Below are 12259 nucleotides of genomic sequence, written 5' to 3' on the forward strand. Positions count from 1 at the left end.
ATATAAGATTAAATTTAAATAACATTATTAAATGTGACTGGGAAGTAATTATACTTTCTATATTTATATTAAGCAGAACAATAAATATAAAATCAAATTTAGTTTTTCTCCTGGTCTTACCCACTATATTCTGAAGTGTGTGATCACCTGAAAAGTGTGCAAGCCTCAGACCAGGGAAATTTGTGATCTCTTAGTTTATGAGTTATGTTTAAAGCAGGACAGTATGGCTTACTCCGCTATAAATTGGGTCAACACAATCTGTTTACCTAGCCATTTACCCTTTCACACATGGGCAAACAATTTCAAAAGCTGTGGTTTGAAGAAAACACATGCCATGAATAATCCTGCCAATCCTGTTTTATTGCAAGGGAAACATTCCTTCAGCGTACACCTCACATAGTCCTGTATTTTCTATGTATCATCTGTATTCTCTTTCTGCTGACTCAGATTCACAAAGATGGAAAATTGCTGGTATATTATAGTCTGATAGTTGCTTCCATGCATAATAGAAAATACTTCAATGGAAGTCTGATTTTATTATGGTGGACAACATTCTTGTAGTGATGGTCTCTCTTAGATCTTTTTCTTCTTCAAATAATAAGGTAGTGAGGTTGGTTTAAGAAAAAAAAAGATAGGTTACAGGATTCTTTGGCAATTTGAAGGCCACGTTTGATCTTTTAGGCAGGCAGAACATTAATGTTTCTCTCAGGCTGGTTTTTTTTTTTCTTTTCCCTTCTTTTTTTGTTTGTAGATTTAAACCCACCTTAAAGAAGGGAAAGGATTAGCTTTCTAGCGGGTTTTGCTGTAGGTAGGTCGCCTGTTGTATTTCCTTGGCATGACTTGCCTCAGGGCACTTTGCACATCTGAAGAAATGATGGAAGGACGCCGATCTTTTCTTCTCAGGCGTTCAGCTTCCCCAGAGACTTTTCTGTAGATGCCATCCACATAAGAATGCAGCATGCCCCAAGCATCTCTGGTCATTCGGATCTTTCTGGGTTTTAATCTCTTTGGCAATTTGGAAGTCATTCTAGTTGAGCGGATGTTCCTTCGGAACCTTTTCTTATTCCTCATCCTTCTCTTTCGGACAATATGTCTTCTCCGTCTGGCTTTTACTCTGTATCGTGGTCTTCTACGCATTGTTCTCCTTGAAGCCATTGTTTCATATACCAAGATTGCTTGCTTGCTTGCTTACCTGTCTGCCTGTCTGCCTGCAAATGCCTGTGACTTCATCCTAGTTGTACTCTTTTATAAGGGTAAGAATTCAAATGAGTACTTGCTTCTCTGACCAGTGATTGGCTGCTTAGAACAAAGGCCCAGTTCCGTATGTCATACTGCTATACTATGATGTAGCTTGAAATGAAGCTCATAAAAGCTCTTCGCCATATACAAAAATGAGTAGGTCATGAAAGGCATATTTTCCCAGTATATCCTTTAGTTTTTGAAGCCAAATTATATCCTTGTAAAATAATTTTTATTTTAACTGAATATGTTCTGTGTATTTTAATACAACAAACAATTTTCCCCTACACAATTATGTACCAATTTTGGTGGGGAGGGAATATGAGAGTGAAAATTTATTGAAATGGCTTTGAATCAGAAGAGAATAGGAGGTAGTGAAATATGAGTGGTGTTAATTATCTAAATGACTAACCATAATGAAAATAAAATAAAATCATGGTTCAAATATTCATTTAGCCATTGGAGATCATTGTGTAACCTTGCCCATTCACTATTTTATCTAACTTATTTTACAAAGTTACACTGACAATAGGGATTTATATAATTTTTCCATTAATCAACCTCTTGTTTCACCATACTGACTGACCCATATGTGGCTAGATCTTCTCATTGCTTTCCCCACCCCACTTTTTTTTTACTCTGCTTGCTAGTCCCCTTGCTTTGCCTAGTTTCTTTCCCTAGTGTTTGGGTGAATGGATTCCTTCACACCTTTCCCAAATTCTCTCTTCTGACATAAATGCAGACCTTTTTTTCTTCCTTACTATACATTTGTTGCTCTCAACAGTAATTAAAGCAATTAAAGTATACAGGTCTTTCTTTTATTCTTATATTCCAGATTTTCTAGCCAATCAGAGCTGGAGCTGTTACTAAAATGAAAAAGGACTTGAAAATGCTGGCAAACAGTAGTTTTGAAACAGGTAGAGAGAGTGCTTTACAATTGACCAGAGTGAACATTGTCACTTGTTTCTACATTTAAGCAATCAGTTGCCCATAGAAGTACTAGAGCAAGCAGAAAGTGCAAATTTATTTTGAATTTTAGTTATTTATTCAACAACTTGTGTTTAATATCTGCCTCACTTTTCCAGAAAGTAGGGATCAGTAGCTAGCTTGATTGTACAGATAGAAAAAGAAATGAATGAATGATAAAAAACATGTACATATTTAATAGGGAATTGGAAAGAAGGGAGGAATACAGATGTATGGTTAACTTGTTATATCTAGTTTTAGCTATCCAATCCTGAGTCAGGGTTCCAGCTGGAGGCTTTACTTTCAGCTAATATTGTGATATGGGATTTGCCTAAATATTATGTGTGACAGAATGGTTCAAGCTTTTCCTTTGTTATCTCGCTGCAGTCCCCTCAGTCCCAATTCTCTCTCAACAACCGTTCAGAAAAATGTCCTTAGAATGTATTTGTCATATTCTTTACAGCTGCTTCAGTTCCCCCTGGCAGCTCCAAAGATCTAAACATTTCTATAAGGAGAGATTTCACTGAGGGACAATGCTGTACAAAGTTTTATATACAAGGAGAGGGCAATTTTAACTTGTGAAAATAATGAAAATAATGAAATATATAATTAACAGGCTCCAAAGAATTACAACTAGGATTCAGCATTTAATAAACTAAAAATCAATTTCTTTTCTGTAATTCAACAGATGGTGTATTTTTGTTGTATTTTGCTATGTCTGTATATCTAATATTTTAGTAGGGGTGTCAAACTGGCAGCCTACAAGCCGGATGTGTCACATGCAGGCCACACCCACCCCAGTTCCATGAATGGGAAAAACAACACGAAACGTCAAGTGATGGCAATGTGATGTGGTGAGTTTGACACCTGTGCTTTAAAGATTTGAAAGCCATAGCAAAACTTGGTCTTGTAGCATGGTATATAAATATTTAATATATGTAAAAGTGATTATATCTAAGAATTGCTTCACACACCAGGTACCTGAGCTCAAGGTATTTTTTATGTTCCATTTTACTCTGGAAATTGTGACTCAATAGGAAAGACTGGGAAGAATCCCAGGAACAAAAGGGATTTGGATTGCATTAGTTATAAGTATCCATGAATCCTAAATTAAGTTAAGATGCATAGCTCCATTGATTAGATACACAATGTAGAATGTGTATTGCCTAACTAAGTACTATTCCACTTGCCACCAAAAACAATGAAAACTGAACTTTTCAATTGGCTAAATTAAATTCAATTGCTGGGAGGAAGCAATCCCATTATGAATTGTATACCTCTGCCCAAATCACAACAGTTCATGACATCATAAAAGCTAGTATGCAGCACAAGGATGAGAGGCTTACAAGCCTTCAGATGTTGCTGAACCACAACTCTAGCCAACTCTTATTACTGATGATGTTTGCTAGGATTGTTGACTCTGTAGTTCAGCTCTTCCAGAGGTTGCCCACTCTTGTGGATCTCTTTCTTCTTTCTATTTTCCTGTCCTCAGACAAGTGTGCAATCAAACAAGTTATTAAGAATTTCTACTCAACGGCCAAAATTTATATTTGCTGTTTTTTGTTCACCCAATGAACAAAACATTTAGTCCTTTCAATGTCACTGTTTGGAATTCAGTAACTATACTACACTTGAGTCCAGGCATTTGTCCACTTTTGGTCAAACTTGCTGTGTTTATATTGTATTTTCCAGAGAAATTCCAAGACTTCATTTTGAATTTCGTGATTCTTATCTAGCATTGTATCCCATGTTTTTCTTGTCCCTATCTAGATTTCCCAGATAAAAATATTTTTGTGGATTTTTACTTGCCTCACTACCCTAATCCCCCCCCCAATAGCTCTTTCTTTCTGAACAAACAGCTGCTTCATCCACATGGTTACATGCTTGGCACTGTTAACATGTTCTTGACTGTTTAAAGAGGAATTTGATCTGTGATGGCCAATTAATTATAATTATTGGTCATTGACAAATTTGTTTTTAACTCTGATACTTGGATTATATAGAATTTGACTATGTTCAGAAATCTATAATATCGCATATATACAAAAATGTCTTCCAAATGTTCATAAATAGTCTTGAATGCTTTTTGTGTGTCTGGCGTGGTGTTCTAAAACAGATATCTATATCTGTTTTAGATATCTTGACAAACTGCTTCTCTTGACAAACTGTTTCTCTTTAAACTATTTTCTCCTTCAACCTCTCTTTTTCATAGCAATGGAGCTTCCCCTGCTCAATTTTGTATCCTACTTTCCTTACTTCTATGCTGCTACTTTTCTTGCCATATTTGGCAAATGCTGCTTTCTTTCATTAATTCAGATGTTTCAAATTACACCTGCTGAAGTTGAACAAAGTTGGTTTTTTTTCTGTAAGTGCTTGCATATGCTGTCATGTTTGTTGTGTTAACAAACACAACAATAATACTTATTTAAGCAGGAAATAGGAAAAAACAGGGCTTATTGTGTGCATGCCATACTTCAGATGAAGTTTCTCTAGAAAGGCTTCAGATGTTAAGTTTCCTTATACATTTGCTTGTGCAGGGGGATCAAGGACCTTCAGTCATTCCACCCAAGTTCATCTCCCAAATCTTCCCTCTACTCTCTGTCAACTCTTCAGAGAAGATTAGAAGGTATGCAGCAGATACAGAGGAAAATAAGCAGCTTTGTATAAAGATCTCATAATTCTGCTTTTGGAAACTTGTGAATTCTCACTGTACGCTTGAGATTTTTCAAAATCTGTTTCTTGATTTCTTTTTCAGATGGCATGAATCACTTGTTAACTCATTAAGGCAATGTTTCTTCCTCTTACATGTTCCACTTCCCTCTCTTAGTAATTGTGTATGCTGTGACATCTAATACAAGAAAATGACAATTACCAGAAAACAATAATTTGCTGCCAACAGTGAATTGAAAATCAAGCTTTAAAATAGGCTTCCAATTCTGACTTAGAAACAATTTGTGATAGGTAATTTGCTTGATTTTCTTGATTTGATTTGATTTGACCTATAGTCCAAATTATAATTATTGCAAAGCAAGGAAGAGAATTAGATACTAAGGACAAGTTCATAGACCTGATAGATGGGCTATGGATCAGCTGAAATACTAGAATCACATCACTCTTAATTAATCAGGAACTAAATTTACGCAGCCCAGAAGAGAATACAAATAAATAACATGCTAAAATCACTATATGTCAGATGTTGATTCTAAAATGATTGTGGACTGTAAATTGGTTGCAATTATACTCTATTAAAGTAATGCTATCAAATTCTTTTCTAGTTAGCCAGACTTTGTCATTTAACTTGTTGATGATTATGAACAACAGTACTATAATAAGCACAGCCAAGTTTGTATATGTGTTCTTACTTTTTTGGTTTATATTGGATCACATAATCCTATTTATCTATTACAACTTTAAATTTACTTCAGGGTAATAAAAAGTAATTTACAATAAAATACAATAATAAACAATAGTGTTCATTCATAGTTTACTACATCTGTTAATGAATGCAATAGTATAGTGTTTGAAAAAATAGGGGAGGGGTAATTAAAAACCAGGTGCACACCATAGTTACATAGCATGACATATAATTCTACAACTGCTTTTCCCAAATTAATACTGTATGCAATGACGACTCTTATCAGGCTCGGTCGAACTTAACCGCAGAACATCAAGCATCCATTTGAGCGAGGCTGAGCTAGTGATTACTTGAGTTAAGACTTCGTTGAATTAAAAGTAATCAAATAAATAAATAACCAAGAATATATGAACATGAAATAGCTAAGTTAAAATATATTGATTTAAAATAAACTATCAAGCCTATTTGCATTTTAAACTGAAAAGCCAGATTTGTGCAATTAACTTATAATCAAGAAACTGATTTTTGGTTAGTTTGGTAAAAGATTACTGCCAAGCACACCCATCATTTCCAATTATGTCTTTTTAAAACAGCCTCATAGTGGTAACCTTGATGTTGTCATTGCCAAAGTAAATTGAAGAAGAGAAAGCGAAGATTAAGACTATTTGTAGTTTTTTTTTTACATTAAGAAAAAGAAAATGGCCTTAATCCAGTTTTTAAATAATCTTTTGCAAATCATCTTTATGGATAATTGGTATTGGAGCTAAAGCCTATCACCAGTCAAATCTATTTTTCTTGTGCATCCTCTTTATTGCACAAACATGTAAATCTTTTCCAGGATCTTAATCTGTATTCAGATAAGATCCAAAAGACTGATTGAAGTGCGATGAATCAATTCCCATGATAAAAGAGGCATAAGCTTGTGGATGCTGAATTTCACCACTGCCTGGAAATATAACATCAGATTATGGCGTAACATTTAGATATGAACATATACATATTTACAGCAAATAATTTCAGTCCACTATAATGATATTCCTAATAATCTTTTCTGTTACGAAACATTTATTTTTCTTTCTTTCTGTCTGTCTGCCCATTTATCTATCCACATACCTTCTTTTCTTAAATTACCTACCATAATTGTACATCGAAATATAAAAGATGAAAACTAATTTTTTGCTTAGCAAAATATAATAACTGCCTTTGTGAATTGCTTTTATTACTGAAGTTTGACTTTTGTTAAAAAAATGTTTTGCCATGTATGTCTGAGCCTTGCCAGCATTTGTCCTCTGTTCCATTCTTGCCAGTTGATCCAATTTATACAACCAAGGAATTCTGCAAGGTCAGAGAGCTTCTCAGGCATTTAAGAACATAGGAAGAGTCATGGTGGATCAGATAAAACCCACCTAATTCAGTGTCCTCTGTCTCATTGTGGACAAATATGGGCAAGAAAACAGTATGTTTCTTTTCCTTTTTAAATTTTTAAAAATCCATCCTTATTATTTTTATAAATAACTCAAAGCTGTGAACATACCTAATACTTTCTCCTCCTCTTATTTTCCCAACAACCTTACTTATTTTTTTACTTCTTTAGCTGTTGCTTTCCATCAGCTGGCACTTAAGGTTGTTGCATTTGATTTAGACAATATACAAATATCAATACTAATAACTATTGATATTAGTGACTAGTACTCCAAGAATTTGTGGACCCATTTCCATTTCAATGGAGTCCATCCACCTTGTTGCTGGATGTCTTCATCTCTTTCCTTCCACCTTTCTCAGCATTATGGACTTTTCAGAGGACTATAGTCTTTGTCTAATATGTCCAACATATGCTAATTTGAGCCTGGTTATTTGTGCCTCAAGGGGGCATCCTGGATTGATTTGTTTTATGATCCATTTGTTTGCTTTCTGGGCTTTCCATGGTATTCTCAAAGAGTCTTCTTGATCACTAAAATGTAAAAACCTTAAAAAAAATCTGTTCTACTTGTTCAGAAGCCAACTTTAGCTTTTCATGTCACAGGAAAAACTATTGCCTGCATGGGTTCTGATGATGGTTGATATAGACACATCACAATATCTGATTATCTTTTCCAAAGCTTTCATTGGTGCTCATCTGTGCTAGTCTGTTATATAGTTTTTGACTGCTGATTTCTTTACTGGTGGTAGCCAATTCTGAAACACAGAAGCTAGACCCCACTTTGATGATTTATTGGATTGGTTGCTGAACCTGTTGTCATTAGCTTGACTTTCTTTATGTCAGTATCATTTTTACTTGACTTTTATTACTGGAGCTTCCAGATAATTTGCATTTTCAGCTTCCAGATAATTTGCATTTTCCATTTTAAGTAGTATCATCAGGATAGTGCCAATTATTTTTTTATTCCTCCAGTTTTAAATTGCACTCTTCATCTTCCAATGCAACCTCCCTCAGATATTCAGTTTATAGGTTGAATAAATGAAAAAGGTACAGCTTGTTTCCTCTCTTTTGCCAACCTGGAATTTCTGTATGTTCTGTTCAGAGCATGGCTTCCTGCACCATGAATAGATTTTGTGTTTGGACAATGAGATGTTCTGGGATTCCCCTCTCCTCCCCCAGAACCTTCCACAGGTCAACATGGTCAACACAATCAAAAGTCATTTTTTTTATCAATAAGGTACAAAATGAATTATTTTCGGTATTGCTCATGCAAGATTTTTCAGTACTATGTTTCCTGTTCCTTAACATTTCCTAAAATGCTAAGGAACATCTAGAATTTTACTTTCCATATAGGGCTTTATGTTGGATGTTTTTAAAAGTTATTTGGCTAACATGCAAAACTGATATTTTTCATTAGTTTGCACATTCTGTTGGCATTGATATATTAATGTTTCTATCTGTTAGACACTGTGATTCTCCAGATTTGCTCTGGAGCATCTCAGCGCTGACATAGAAGAGGGAGATAAGCCTAAACTTTTGCCTGCTAAATCCCTTTGAAGCTCGGTCTCCTTGGAAATGAAGCGGGGGGGAAACATTCCTGTGAACTGACGAGGGAAGAAGTCAGGAGAGTGACTTGGAAGATAGCCAATGAGAAGCAGAGAATTGGTGATCAGAAAGGGAGGGATTGGGGGGCAAAGGTCAGTCCTGACCGCACAAACCTGATCCGGTTGCTGTACTCGAATAAAGAGAAAATTTCCTTAAAGATTGGCAGTTTGGAAATTCATTTATTTTGAGATAGCATCGAAGTCTGACAGATAAAACATTTACTTATTCTTCTTTTGTTTATATTTTTGAAGATATTCCATTAATTCTTGTAGTCTTCAATTTGGCTATTCTACTGATTTAGCTTCATCTTTAAATACTAGAGATTCTTCTGAGTACAGACTATTAACTACAATACTGTAATTTTAATGTATTCTTTTCTTTAAATCTTAAATCGGTTATTATCTGTCCATTGGTGTCTGTTAGCAAACCAAACCAAACCAATTTCATATTGGAACTTCATTCTGAGTTTGCATATGTTTCTTCCTTCTCTTCAAGCTTGTGACCCTTGGATTATTCTCCAGCAAAGATGCAGCAGCTGCAAGCTGAGTGGGGACTAGAGGCTTCTCGCACAGAAAAAGACACATTTTCTATTATAATTGAGCTCTTCTACATCTTTACACCATAATATAGACAATTGGGTTTCTGGTGATGTCCATAAATGTCTGTTCTGTTTGTTTAAGGATATTTATGGACATCATCAGACAGAGCATAAAGAAGCCCAGTTGTCTATGAAGTAGACAAAGTAAAGTAATTTTATTATTTTCTTTTGATTTCTGTAATACAGTATGTGTCAAGATATTACCTAAGTACCAAGTCCTTTTTTGAAAGTTTATTTTCTTAAGTTACTTAAGAGAAAATAATTAATTTGCAAAATGTAATAAAGGACTGCAATTCCATTTCAAACATTTGTAGCAAAAGCAAAAATACTTGCCCCCACAGACTTCCCCGGGCATAAATGTATTCTCCAGAATCAGAGCTTGAACATTCAGCATTTTCTCCTCATTTTTCTTAAAGGTCTTCCATTAATTAAGAGAAACTGGAGAACATTGGAAAGTGAAAGGTTTTTTGTGTTCACTGAAGTTTTAAAACTATCGGGAATTGTTTGAATGAGATATCTGAGCTGACCTTGGAAAACCAAATACACCCTTGCTGTATATTAATGTCAATGTGTTTTCTCAATACAAAATTATCTCTTAATTTGATACCCAGCTGAAAATCATTTAACATGGCTTGTTTTCAGTTCCACTTGCTCACAATTTATCTTATAAGAATTTTTACTACTAAGATGTTACATGTGACCTTTAATTGAATAATTATGTAATGGGAATATGATGCATTTGAGTTAAGAATGCATTATCTAACAGCATCTTGGCAAATCTTGAATTTACTGAAGACTTTCCTAGAGAACTCAAAGGGGGAATCAAAATAACCGCTGCTCAAAACAGACTGGCGTGAGGTTGTATAAAAAAGGGGAAAAAAGTGACTGACTAATTTTATTCCCTCCTGAACCCAATCCAAATGATTTGAGTGCATCACAAACCTCATCATGCGCCAGAGGTTAAAAATCTCTGGGAATACTAAGATGTCTTATGCCACTCCTGGTGGAACTGAAATTGTATTGAATAGAAAGCTGGAACCATGTTGTATTATCAAAGGACACAAAACCACTTATTCCAACTAAACACTTTGTGCTGTCATGCTGGAGTGACAGTGAATGGCACTAAAGCATAGAAAAATACTATCTAGCATTAGGTAAAAACATTAGTTTGTCAAACCCCTTTTTTTAGATCTGCAAAACTGTTAGTGGAAGTTGCAGATATAACAAGTAAGACAATCATATTTTTCTTAGAGGTCATGTACTTTTAGTAATTTTGTGAGTAGGGAGTGCAAGGTAAGGGAAGCATGTTTCTCAGGAACTAAAACTATGTAGTGTCTCTTGGACATATAATTGGATACATACAGTAAAAACAGATAATCTTTTGGATGGTAAAAATATAATTATTTCAGTCATAATAAGTTTTGAGCCTTTATTACTAAAAAGATGACTTCAGACTATGCATTACTTTAATTTCAGAAATTATACTCTTTCCTGTAATGCATGTTGTTTAAACAACTGTTTAAAACTTAGTGTCTAATATTTTATTATTTCATTCCTCACGTCCATCCTTATATAATACTACATTTTAAAATAAAAAGAGGCTTATAACTTCTCTAAATTATTAGTTTTACATTCCATGAAAAAAGACATTTATAGTAAGCATTATATCAGACAAAATATTAAACTTAGAGATATGAGATCTGAGCTACAAAAAAGCAGATGACCACAAGATGGAAGCAAAGAAACATAGGAAATGATTTTGCTGCCATCTACTGCTATACTGTACCTTATTGCAATTTTCCAAGAATATTTAACTTGAAAGCGTATTTCTAAAGTTGGCTCAGTTAATATAACCAATTCTAGCCTTCTCCACCACAGAAAGAAAGAGGGACTGCATAATTCCAAGAATCACTGAAGCATTTTCTGATTATTCTAATGTGTAATTAGAGGAATAGTATGCAGTATACTTTGTAGAATTTAGATTCAAATGCCATGAAATTTAGCAAGTACAGTTAGACATTCAAAACCTGTATAGGCACTTCTTCTCCTCAGTGTAATGGTTCAGCAACTATAAACCAGTGGTGAAATGCACTTACCTTCGCTACCAGTTCAGGAATATGAGTGTATGTGCTTCTTCTGTGCATGCGCAGAGGGTCAAAAATGGAACGTAATGATGTCCCAGGCGGAGCCTCCCGCTGCCGGCGCTACCAGTTCATGCAAGCCGGATAGATCTGGCCAGATTTCACTGCTGCTATAAACCCATTAGAAATGGGTATGTATGTATGTATGTATGTATGTATGTATGTATGTATGTATGTATTTCCTGCTGTTGGAAAAAATATCCTTTTAGGTTCAGTTCCAAGTGGGGAAAAAGACACCTGAAACATGGAGACTGTTTGGAAAGATGGTTTAATGATGGACAGGATCACATGGCTTGAGCTCCTGAGCAGAATCACATGGCTTGAGTTCCTGAGCAGAAAAGGGTAGAGATGCTGAGACTGCCTTGGTTTTATGCCCTCTCTGGCCCCACCCTAGAGTTTCCTGTTCCTGTGTAAGAAATGCACTCTGATTGGTGGTTTGACTCCCAGGGGGGCGGGGGTCTTAGCTAACTTTGTAGGCTGTCTGTCTCCCAGACTTGGTTGAGACTTGCTGGGGCCTGATGTAATCTCCCCAGGTGCCATGTAGTAAGTTCTGTTGCTAGATGGGTAGAGGGCTAATCCTATCTTTGATATGTAGAATGGACTGGCTCAGGCCTTAATGGCCCATTAACAAAGATGTGGGTGGGGGAGCTGAGTTTCTGCCTCCCTTTTTGGGGAAGTCTGCCCTTTTAATATTTCCCAAAATATCTCTCATTTTCCTAGGAGAGGGGTGGGTGCTAACTTCCTACACTGCCTTTATTATTTTTACAAATAACTCAATGCAGTGAACATATTCAATCCACCTTCCTCCTTCTATTTTCCTCATAACAACAACACTTTGAGAGAGAGCAAGTGGCCTAAGGTCACCCAGTCAATTTTCATGGCTAAAGTGGTACTAGAACTACAGCTCCCTGGTTTCTAGCTTCTTACTTTAACCA

At 35.4% G+C, this 12259-nt stretch overlaps 1 long non-coding RNA gene across 1 annotated transcript in view; it reads left to right on the forward strand.

The window, feature by feature from the left end:
- The first annotated feature begins 1549 nt into the window (after positions 1–1549).
- LOC117656012 (uncharacterized) overlaps positions 1550–12259 on the forward strand; it is a 51137-nt gene continuing 40427 nt past the window's right edge. The window contains exons 1-4 of the long non-coding RNA XR_004588846.2: positions 1550–1610; positions 2075–2156; positions 2944–3059; positions 4743–4831. This is a non-coding gene — a long non-coding RNA (uncharacterized LOC117656012). The remainder of the gene's footprint in view (positions 1611–2074; positions 2157–2943; positions 3060–4742; positions 4832–12259) is intronic.

This window comes from Pantherophis guttatus, chromosome 4 (genome assembly GCF_059756535.1).
Source record: "Pantherophis guttatus breed Tessera chromosome 4, ASM5975653v1, whole genome shotgun sequence".
Classification (NCBI taxonomy): Eukaryota; Metazoa; Chordata; class Lepidosauria; order Squamata; family Colubridae; genus Pantherophis; species Pantherophis guttatus.